General features: G+C 47.8%; 1 pseudogene; it reads left to right on the top strand.

Annotated features, from left to right (window-relative positions):
- Window positions 1-416: 416 nt before the first annotated feature.
- LOC121836102 lies at window positions 417-1,019 on the top strand (annotated as a pseudogene).
- Window positions 1,020-12,463: the final 11,444 nt, after the last annotated feature.

The raw sequence follows: 12,463 nt of genomic DNA on the forward strand, positions 1-12,463 counted from the left end.
CTCAACAGACTGATGAATGTTGCATGGTATAAGATCCACACACACACACACACACAAAAAAGACGGTTCCGAGAAGCCGCTAGCTGTCGCTCTATATGTTTCAACAAGACGCCTTCGAACTCAATAAACATCGATACGTCTCTAAAAAAACAGTTGGTTCCTTTATATGCTTAGGCTTTCCGATGCTTTTCATTTCGAGGACATACTTCTACAAGCATCGGAAAAGCATTGACTCACTGAAGTTCCATGTTCTCGCGGACATCTAGGGGAACGATATTTTCGCGAAATTTGGCAGATCGTCTGAGGTAAATCGCCTTAAAATTATTGTAAACAAAACCAAGGCAGTCATATTTCGGTCATTGAATAAGCACACATCCTTCACTGAATGTTTTACCTTAGGTGATACAGTAATCGATATAGGTAAGCAAAACAAAAGGCTGGGCGTAATTTTCTTTGAACATCTGTCGTGGGATCGCCATATTGATAATTTGGTCAGCAGGCTGTGCAGAGTCATTGGCGTAATTAGAAGATGCCGCTGAATATTTCCAATTAGCATTGAACTCATGATTTATCATGATGTTTTCCGGTCTCATATAAATTATCGTCATCTCGTGGGGGGCAAATTGACAAGTTCAAATTTAAACGAAATTCTGATACTTAAAAAAAAAAAGGTACTACGTGTTATCGCTGATGTACACTACCTATATCACAGTAAACTGCTGTTCGGAAAATGCAGGATTATTGCCATTACAAATATGCACGTGTATCGTCTTTTGTATGCTTTCCTCATCGAAACAAGTGAATTCATATAATTTCTTTGGCGCACCTCGGACTTAAGTAAAAATGAAATCTCGATCGGGTATGATCCGCTCTCAGATATGGTATGTTCCTCGTTTCTGCACGAATCATGCTTTACAACCCCTTCGCCATACTAGTGCCATCTCTACTCAACAGGTGACGTCTAGAAAACAGATATATACCCTCTGACTAGAGCTGAATTTCATATGTGTTTTATCTAACGCGGATATCTCTGTATGACTTTTTTTTTTTCTCGCTTTCGCATAATATGCTTGCTGCCGAACGTTCCTGCGCTCTCACTTGTTTGCTCTGTTTATTGTTACTAAAATACATTCCTAGTTGGTAAGAGAAACTCTATATGCTGCATAACGAGGCTTTTCAATGTATCCTACTTTTCTGCCAGATTGCTATGCATATCTTGCTTTAGGGCCATGGACCCAGTCAAGTTGCCATATGGTAGTTTTTTTTTTTTGTCTGGAGGTCCACCAAAGTAAATTTCTGGAAAATGAAGATTTCATATCATTTCAATAAACAAGAAGTCTGTTTTAGACAAAGTCTGAACGTAGCCGACGCTACAATCAAGCAGCTCCAAGAGTGCATCGTCACGCCGCTCGTCGTCTTTGTACGTTTGCTCTCGCGGGCTAAAACCAATAACGAGCGGAGAAGAGCGCGGGACCAAAGCCACCCTGTGTACGTGGACCTAGAAGTTGCCGGAAAAGTGCAGCGCCTGTAAATAAACTGTCCTCGATATGATCGAAGGTTTCGATACACGCATATATGATGGTGATGGTATGGCTAATTGTTCCTTTATACCTCTGCCTAAACCGACCTAGGTTTCGGCACATGAAGTGTGAAATAACAGTATACTGGATAGGTTGCACGAGCTTAACATTCCAAAAAATATAATATGGATGCGTGCTTCTCGCTTTTTGTCTTCGAAAACTCATAAAAATTCTAATTTGAAATTTGGTCGCCGAGGTTTTTAGAATCAGTTTATTGACAGTATATGTTAGTAATGCTCGGACGTGTTCAAAAAAAAATTTGCATTTAGACTTTTTTTATATCCCACGTTTATTGGCGAAGGGTTAGACAAGATCGGCAGGAAAAAATGACGTAAGGTCAAGGTGGTGGAAAAATCATTAAAATACGTCAAACAAAAACAAATATAAATATTATTAAATTTTTCTACGTAGTGACTAGTGACGTAAACCCACTGGAACATCCACCAGACAAAATTCTGTTTTTTTTTTTGTTTGTTTTTTTATGCTGACGGTACGTTGCATTCTGGTACATTTATGGTCTGCTCATATGATAGTCCAACGTTCTGGATGTCTAACACTCCTTGACTGTTTGGCGCTTTGTCGTTGTCAGGCGGTGTAGTGGGCACACTCACCACGTCATATCGGCAGTCAGCAGCTATACGGTCACTCTTCGAATATCGAATTACTTGTTTTACTGTCAACTTGTTTTCCTAGCAGCTTGCTTCGAAAAGTCGGAACACAAAGGCACTTAAAAACAAGACCTTAAGACAAGAACTTTAAAAGTACATTGCACCTTTGAGCTAATAAAGCATTTTGGTGAAGCCACAAGCCAGGAAGTGGCTATCTCTCTATTTAGTCAATCTGGCTTCGTTAGCTGATCCATACCCCCTCCTTCCCTGCTACCATAAAAATCAATTAAAAGTCACTTAAAAAGTAATTTCCTACTTTTTGCTGTAGTTAGTTGTTTACTCAGTCACTTTCCAATTGGGTAGTTACTATTCTAATCAAGCCACATTTTAAGGCGATACCCAGTAACTTAACTACTTCTTTAGTAACTTGTACATGTCTGCTTTTACGTAACGCACAGCAAAACCTTGATGACCGTCGCACGATAATCTTAATGACATGGTTTCGCCCAGTTTTATCCAATATTCGCGTGGAAGGCACTCGTAAGGACTTGTAATGACAGACGGCCGCCTTTTATATAACGCACCGGGACTCGTGACGTGCCGTTACTATCAAATGTACTTCAGCGACAAATAAAAGTCATTTCACTAATATCCGAAAAAGTAACAAGATACCATAACTTGTTGCTTATAAAAAAAATAACCGAAAACACTATGGCTTATTCCTTTCCTAAACAAAATTAGGTCCTTACTCAAGTGAAGAAAACAACGAGCAAAAAGCAACAACGTAACTTACACAGATATGTCGGCTTAGGGGACAATTTGGAGTCTTTCACTATGACGTTCTATTCCCGGCCGAAGTGCTAGCATTCTGACGGAGGCTTATTGAGGAGAAGGTGCCGTAAAACCGAGCTTTCTATTGCACGTCAAGAGAGCCTCAAGTGGTCGAAATTATCCCTCAGTCTTTCGCTTGGGCGTGCTAGATATGCACTTCGTTTGTTTGTCCCGTAAAACCACCAACTTTGATGTCCCCCAGCAAGACCGCAAGGTTACGAAACAACAACCCCTGGTGGAAGGATACATTCCAGATGCTCAAACTACAATTTTCAAATCTTCTTCGTTTGTAACATTGTTGTTTGTTCAAACATTTCATTTGTATGCAGACACAACTCAAATGGAAAAGCTCAGGAGAGACCCATTCTGCGGCCTGGATTCCCGCCGAAGTTGGGTCGTGTGCGGCTTCAGCTGCTGGCTCATTCTGATGGCCACTATGAGCGTGCGCTCATCCGGCGTCCTCTATGTCGCCATCATGGACTTCTTCCATGTCAGTCGCGAGGAGGCTTCCCTTCCTCTTACCCTAAACATCGCCACAACTTTTATAGGAGGTAAGAGTAGCTCGTCCATGTTTTGAATGCGCGCTCAGAAGCGACCCGCAGTCAGGCCGCTTCTGCGACACTTGTGGGAGTGCCGCCGAGTTTTAAAGCTACATCTTTATATGAGAATCTTTCACGGATTTTGTTTGCATCGTGTTGGTTGCACCAAATACCTTAGTGGGGAATACATCTTACTCCACCGCCATAATCCAATGACCTTGTCGCTGACAGTTGGAAAGGCTGGACGCACGTAGACTCTGGGTTTCGCCTTTGAATTGGCGATACATGGTTGCCGCCATGTATTGCCGTACACAGCCTTCAAAACAGCGGAGACAGCCGTCTCTGCAGTCGTGGCGATCCCGGTATCTCGGCGCGTTGGCGGCAGCTCTCTCCCTACGTGCAGCGCGAAAGAGCGACAGCGTGAACAGCGCGATGCAGAAGCTTTCTCTCGGACGGGTCTATTTTCAAACCGGTCGGTCAGAATTTGGAGCTGAGGGTGCGCTGTTTTATGCTAATAAGGGAAGTAGAATGTATTCTCCTAGTAAATTATTTGGTTGCATCGTAACAAGGCCATGGGAGATAGTTTCAGACACGGGGCACAGCTTTTGGTTGAACGTCATGGCACGCGCGATAAAAATAGCGGAGCGCCACGCGGAGCGTGGCAATGGGAGGGTGAACGGTACCAAGACGGTGCGCTGACACTTCCCACTCCCCCCTTAGCTGCGTAGGAACGCGGGCCAGGTAGGGTTGGAAGTTCGCATTAGTAGAATGTTCTAAGCGAGGTAGAATTCCACGGTCAAATTGTATGCGCGGCGGTATGCAAAGAAAAAAAGTAAACCAAAGCCAAAGAAAACGTGCATGGATAAAAAATAGCAAATCGCCCTGTAGTAGGAATTTTTTAGAATTCCGCACCAACATGTCCGGCACTGCTTGCTCACATACTTTGAGCATGTATTGGACACGAGCGCTGCATCAGCGTTCGGCAAGGATTCGGATCCAATCACGTGCCTTGTGAGCAGGCAATGGCGACCTCCAAAGTTGGCTGATGAATTTTTGAAAGGGTATATTTTCTGGTTTATCGCTAGTAACCTCCAGTCATTTCTTCTCGAGCTCTACCTCCAGTACTCTCCACTCCTATCCACCCCTTTGTCTCTGCCCACTCCTCTCCACCCCACTGAATCTTTTACACTCTATTGACTCATTGACCCGTTGACTCCACTCACTTCGCTCCAAACCATTGTCCAATCAGCGGTTAGATTTTGTTTACCGCTAGTAACCTCCAGGCATTTCCTCTTGAGTTCTGTTTTTAGGGCTCTCCACCCAGTTGATTTCACCCATTTCTCTCCACCCCATTGACTCCTCTCCGCCCCATTGCCCGCTAAATTTAGCGGGGAAAATGACGCCACATGGCTTGATGTTGTAGGAGCAGGAGACAAAGACAACCAACTGAAACAGCGGCAGGATTTAAACTGATTTCTTTTTTTTTCTTTTTTTGCTCGCGCTGCTGAGTTATTTCCGCTTTCTTCCTTTACTTTAGTTTGCGGCGTGAGCTGGCCATGAGGGTCGCTACAAGGGTCCTCGCCGTAAAGAGCTAGGCACTGCAGCGGCCCAGGTGACATGCTTGGAGTTGGATGTGGAGGTCGGAGGGTGGCAACAGCAGATGTTGTTCTACGGTGGGGGTGCTTAGGGGAGTGGCCAGGTTTACTGGCTTGACGCGGTCAGTGGTGACGACGTCACTACAGGCCGTTTTTCTCTAAGGCAAAAGCCTTCACTTTAAGAGCTAGCACCTGAAAGGTCCGTCGTAGGCCGGTGTCAGGAATCGACGAACCTGATCACACCGTACGAAAACATGAGTGCAGGAATCTTGGTCATGGCTTAAAAAATAGCGCTAGGACTCTTCTAAGCTGGAGGAACTTGACGGAGCTACCAAAAGGTACGTTGCAGGCCAGCAACGTGGCCGCTGGGTTCCTCCTGAGACTCGGGCGAAGGTGGCAAAAAGAATTCGACAAGGAGAAGCAATGGGGTGCCATAGACGAGTTCGGTTGCCGTACAGCCAAGCTCTGCCCTGCTGCGCGAAGGCCAAGGAGAACGAGGGGAAGATGGTTAGCTCATCGTTCCCGCGGCTCGTGGGTGGCGAGGGCTGTCTTCAGCTCGTGGTGCAGCCGTTCCACCATGCCGTTGGCTGAGGGACGATTGGCGATGGTCTGAATGTGCCAGACGCCGAGGATTGCGGCAAAGGCGGCGAACAGGGCGGACTGAAACTGCCGACCCTTGTTGGTGGCGACCACCACAGGGCAGCAGAAACGGGACACTTAGCCGTCGATGAAAGCTGCGGCAACTGTCTCTGCCGTCATGTCGGGGACACAAAATGTCTCGGGCCATCGCATGAACCGGTCACGCAGGTTAACAGATAGCGGGCTCCTCAAAGTAGCGGGAGAGGTTCTACTAGGTCGACGTGTACATGGGCAAACATTAGATCTGGTGGACGAAAGGGTAAGACGGGGGTGATGGTACGTTGCGCGTCCTTAACGCGTTGGCATTTGAGGCATGTTCGAGCCCATCCACGGACATACACATTCATGCTGGGACAGAAGAAACAAGCTGTGATCAGTTTCTGGGTTGCCGTGATGGCTCTTGTGGTGTAGGTGGTCGAACAGGGCACGACGAAACGCTGGCGGCACGAGCAGTCGACACAGTCCAGTTGACATCTCGTAGGTCACTGTTATCGACGAGAGAAGTAGGGGAACGTCGGTGAACTTCAGTGATCCAGAAGAGATGCGAAAGCGCTGCAGCTCTTAATTATCGCCTTGAGCGGTTGCCAGAGCCTCCATGTCCACGGTCTGCTGTGATGAAGAAATAGAACCGACTCGAGATAGCGCGTCAGCAGCTGCGTTGTTCTGGCTGATGATATGACGGAGATCGACTGTAATCTCCGATATGAAGCAGAGGTGCCGGATCTCATGTGCGGTGCAGTCACTGTTACTTCGATTGAAGGCCTACGTCAAGGGATCATGATCAGTGACAACATGGAAGTCCTGGCCCTCAAGAAAGTGACGAAAGTGCTTGATAAACAAATACACTGTCAGAAGTTCGCGCGAAAAAGGTACTGCCCTTTTGTTCCACTTTCTTAAGTTAAGAAAAGAATTCGAAAGGCTGTTAGTCAGAGACGTTCTGCTAAAAAACTGCGCCAACTGCGACACTCGATACGGCGGTAAAGAGTCATAGCTCTGAGTCTGGAACGGGATGAATCAGTGTTGCCGTGTCAGCAAGTGCCTTTTCTGCTAAATTAAAAGCAGACGTTACATCTTTGTTCCAATAAAGAGGCACAGATGACTGTTTCTTTGTAATAAGCAGATCAGTCGGTGGCTCGATCAGTTCGGCACATCTTCGTATGAATCGATGATGGAAATTGAGTAACCCGAGGAACTCACGCTGTTCCTTTAGAGACGTTGGCTGCGGAAAATCTAGAATGGCCGTAACTTTTCCATCTAATGGCTTGATGTCTTTCATGGTTTCGAGATGGTCAAAGAATTCGATGATTGTCACGTCAATTACGCCTGTATTTGGGTTTATGACCCACCCGTATTCGTGGAGTCAAGTGAAAAGAGCACGCAGGTGCTTCTCGTGCTCGGTCTGTGACGAACTGGCGACCAAGAGATCGTCGAGGTAAGCAAAGACGAAGTCTAAACTTCGAGTGACTTCACTGACAATGCGTTGAAACGTCTAGGCGGCATTTCACAAACCGAATGGCAACCTCACATACTCAAAGAGGCCGAACGGTGTAACGATGGCAGTTTTTGGAATGTTGGCAGACTCCAACGGAAACTGGTGGTAAGCCTTGACTAAGTCGATCTTGGAGAATATCTGGCATCCCACCAGATTGTGGATGTCGGTTTGGTTAGGTGTTGGCGTTCAGGGCACGATAATCGCTGCACGATCTCCAGCCGCCAGGGTCCTTCTTGGGGACAATGTGAAGTGGAGACGCCCAGTTGCTTGAAGATGTTCGAACGATGCCGAGGTCGAGCATGTGCCCGAACTCGCGACGAGGAGCAGCTAGGCGTTCTCCGGAAAGCCGACGTAGACGAGGAAGGACAGGAGGGCCGAGGTGGTATGGTGGGTTATGGCATACTTCATCGGTGATTCTCTGGTGTGTGACCTTGTAATGTTCAGAAATGTTTTTCTCATAAGCACACTGTAGGAAATGGGCAGTGAAATCTACGGGCAAATACCAGGCAGCTCCCGCTACCAAAAGTACGCCGTAAAAACAATGGTGCACAGTAAGTCTGATTTATAGTAAATGTAAACGGTGACCGTAGATATCTACGGTCACCGTTTAAATTTACCGTAAACCAGATTTACACTGCACCATTATTTTTACAGCTCAATCTTGGCAGCATCAGCTGCCTGGAATTTGCCTGTACAGCTTCTGGTTAATTTTTGCACTGATATTTTATTCATATTACGGTCACGCACCATGAAAGATGACCGTAAAACGTACAATACCATGGTACTGGACCACACGATTAAAGTCATTTGGACAGAGTTGCCTCGCGGTGGCGCGCTGGGATGAGCGTTAGAAGTTTTCGAGCTCACCACGGCGTAGCTCTATGCACTTAACATCTGCCGCAAGTCACGGCTTTGACTGCATTCAAGTTGAACGAAAAGCGATTTCTCTGCCCGTGAAGCATCGCTTCCAGCTGAGTGAATACCCCCTCTGCAGAGATTAATTCAAGACGACAATTGCAGCCGCACGCGAGCAGCACAAATAGAAAACAAATATTACAGTAGAAAGACTGGCTACAACGGGTCGTGCGGAGAAGCAAACCCATGGCTTGGAACCGCAGTGGAGCGGCTTGATTTATCGGCGTTCAAATAATTACGACATGAGTGTTTGATTTGTCCTAAGAGATTCATCTTCTGAGCCGTTCGAAATACTCTCAAAGGTATGACATTACTGAAAAAAAGTAAACATGCTTTGAATAATATTTATTGTTTAGGTGGTTACCGAGAAAATCCGCATTTTCCGAACGACCAGTATAAAAGGCGGAAATTCAGAGCGGTTTGTTTTGTGTGCTGTTGTATTGATATTTGTATATGACGTGTTTGTGAATGCGCTCAATGTATATACCTTTCTAGGGGTAGTCTTGAACGAAGCGATTTACAGCGCGCTTTTCTGGTTTTGAGAGTGTGCGTCAGTGTCGCCCGACTGCACTGGGCTGTGTATTTTCTCGTCACTAAGCTGTGGCAGCCTGCATAGGCGCAATCCCGGACGCTAGTGGCGGCTAAATAGCCGCGTTTTATTTTTTTATTTTTTTGTGTTAAATGGAAAATAGCAGTTCTTTTTTTTTTTTAAGAAAGCATTGTAATATTTCTGGGAACAAAAAAAAATGAAAGCTATTTTTGGTGAGTCCGTTCATGACAGAACAAATGCAACTTTAACGTTTGTTTTGCTTTGTGTTGATTTCGTTCACGACGCCATTCACTAACCCGTGTCAATCTACAAAGGTCTTAACTGTCGGAAATATTTGACCACACAGGATAGCCGTAATGCATGAATATCCCTGCTCACAACACGGAATTCAACGAGTCTCATCAATCGAACAACATATATTGAACGTACCCCACAGTGCCACGTTATCGGAACAGGATTTGAGAAAGGTCTCAAATAACACAACATATCACAATGCCGATTACAGCCACTTCACGACGATCCGACGGAGTCCGGCTTGTTTTTAAAACGCGTTTAAAAAAAAAGCTTTTTTTTTTTTTTTTTTTGCACAGCATTAAAGAAAATGACCCCGGACCCGAAGGTCCCTATCAGCTATCTTTCGCGAAGACCGGGAACATAGCCGGGAATGCTTTTCGGAGATTATCTCGACGGAAATAATCCCAGAACGTCGAACAGCCCCCGTCGAGGGCTGCTTGGCGTTCGCTTTCACCGTTCGTTTCCTGCGAAGGCCGAGCAGGCTACGAGCTTTGGTATTCTCTGGTTCTCGCAGTGGAAGATAACAAATAAAGGCTAAGCATTCTGAACAGGCAAATCAAGTTAAAAACCTTCAAGAAAAGCCGGCGAACTCCGATTGCACAATACAGGGGGACAGTCGCGCTGACCGGGTTTCCACTGCTCAGGCGGGTGGCATAAACAAAGGTGGAAATCGAGAGCAGCCACGGGAGCAGCTGAAACAGCTGTTTTGGAGCAGGTTGGGAGCAGCTAAAACTACGTTTTCGAGCAGGCTAGAAGCAGCTCAGATCCGCTTTAATTGCACTTCAGCTTTTGTCTTAGACAAGCACGGGAGCAATTTCAATTGTGCTTAGCAGCAGAGATGAACACGAGTGGTTAGGGACCTAGGTAGATGGGATAATAGTGTAACAGATGCGAAAACTTGAAACTTTGTGAGCCTAAATGAGAACCAAAAAGCAAGTACCATATGTTTCTGAAGATAGTGTCCTTGATAATTTCTGAGTGGCTTTCAGCTGCTCAAAATGCAAACCAGCACTGCTTATAGCACAACCCACACGTGCCCGACATAGTAATTATATGTGCGAACCACATGACGTGCGTAAGCAACGGACGTGCAGTTGCACGGAGGAACATGGCTACAAATTTCGAGTGTATTTTATTGTGCAACTCAATATCGAAGCAGCAGACTACGATTAACGGAGTTATCGTATTCGAAGCGATGAGCAGGAGCAAGGTTAAAGTACGCCGAACAGATCTACCGCTCTCGCGCAAGAGCTGCTGGCCGGCAAGGTTACGGATCGGACCGCGTTTCAGTTCTATCAAATCACGATTTATCTTACGGGAATGCGGTTCGAACTTCTAATGATGAAGTACTAAAGTGAATCTTTTGCTCATCAATTATTTTTAACTGGCTGACGTCAAGATCCCGGGCCGCAGAGCCTCAGGCAATCTGACGCTTAACGACTCGCTCTCACCTCGGCCGACTTGCTTAACCGTCTATGGTTGAAGAATAACAATCCAGTCGCAGGTGACGTAGCCCTTGGAATCCGACCCCCGAGTTTTTTCGCGCGCTTCCGACTCGGGATACACAGGGAGAATAAACAGAGCAAAGGATTGCAAGGGGGATCGGTGGCCGAGTCATTCTTTTTCCGGCCCTCGTCGAGTACGGACGCAAGAATGGCAAGCTCCCACGGAGCTGTGATAACGGCCCCCGCGGGCCGCGGTGACTCGGCTATCGGCAATATCGCTGCTATCAAGGACTACAGTATCGTCTTGCCTTCGCTGCCCTCCGGAGAGGCGATGAAGCGTGCAGTTATTCTGCACTGTGACATCGCCGGACGACCCTGCAGGACCGAGGATTTTCGGCAGCCGCTGAAGGACGCCGGCGTCATCCAGGACGTGGGAACCATATGTGCGTACCAAATGTCGCACGTATGGCTGCTCAACTTGCGGACGGACGAGGCAAAGAAGAAGCTTCTCGAAGCCGGGCAGCTCGTCATCAAGGAGAAGAAATGCCTTGTCATCGACCCAGTACGGCGTGAGCTCCGCATAAAGCTACACCGGGTGTCTTTCGACGTTACCAGTGACGCCATACGACGAGCTTTTGCGGAGTTTGGCATCGTGAAGGAAGTGACGAGCGAGAGGTGGAGGGTCCCGGACTTCGAGCACGCCGAGTCGACAACCCGACTCGTCCGCCTGGAGCTGCGCGAGGGTGTCACGCTCAACCGCATCCCGCACCAGCTGCGCCTCGGCAGTGGCACGGTCCTAGTGGTAGTTCCCGGCCGACCTCCGATCTGCCTCACGTGCCGCACCACGGGGCACATTCGGAAAGACTGCGGAGTCCCTAGGTGCAGCGAGTGCCGCGCCTTCGGGCACGAGCAGGCCGACTGCACCCGGTCGTACGCTCGGGCGTACGACCGGGTGCAGTCGGTCGTACGGAGGAGATCAGAACGAGCTCCTCATGGACGAGGAAGAAGCAGAACGAGCAGCGGCGTCGGCGGCCACGCAAGACAAGGCCGAAGATACAAAAGAAGTCGTCGTTGTCGCCAAGGAAGGACGTGAGCCCGACGGGCTCCCGAAAAGTACGTCTTCTGTTCCGGCTGCTCAACCGGGGTCGGCGACCGGGACCACCGCCAAGGTGGTGGACCCCGTTCCTGCACAAAGTGTGGACAGCCCTCCCTCGGAGATGGACTTCGACGTGGCAGCGGTAAAGCGTCGCCATGACGAGGTCAGCGCGGCATCGCAGGAGAGGCGGCTCAGTCAGCTTGAAAAGCAATGGAAGACTGGTAGCGGACGGGGGATACGCGTCCCCAGCAAACCGCGTTCGTCGTCGCTTACAGGTGGCGATAAGCATGCTCCGTGACCGCCTGCTGGACTGGAACGCGCTTCACTACGCTAGCTGACAAGGGTAAGCGTCGTATGGACAGCCTCTACTAGTTGATGGTGACGTTAGAAAGGCCATTGCGTTTTGCGACATTAAACGTACGAGGGCTCTCGGCGAGGCGTAGACAGAACCAGCTTTACCGCCTCGTGACGGAGCAGGACCTGGACATTGTTGCCGTACAGGAGACTAAAGTAGAGAGCGTGGAGCAGACGGACGTTATCGTACGGCCTTTTACGGCGCCATATGATATCTGTGTCAGCCATGCGGTGGGGACGTCGGCGGGGTGTTTTTTGCTTATTCGTAATAGTTTAGGAGCTACAGTCCAGTCCGTGACTACGTGTGCGTCGGGACGATTTGTTTTATGTGATTTTAGTTTTTCTTCCTTAGAATGGCGTGTTATTTGCGTGTATGCTCCAACTAGAACTGAAGAAAGGTGCAGGTTTTTTGATGGCATTCAGCATTACTGTAACTGCGAGCGGCGTCTCATTTTCATGGGCGATTTTAACTGTGTGTGTTCTTCGAACGACAAAACCAGTTCTACTGCTTATAGTGATGCGAGC

Source organism: Ixodes scapularis, unplaced genomic scaffold (assembly GCF_016920785.2).
Source record: "Ixodes scapularis isolate PalLabHiFi unplaced genomic scaffold, ASM1692078v2 PGA_scaffold1__304_contigs__length_218370807, whole genome shotgun sequence".
NCBI lineage: Eukaryota > Metazoa > Arthropoda > Arachnida > Ixodida > Ixodidae > Ixodes > Ixodes scapularis.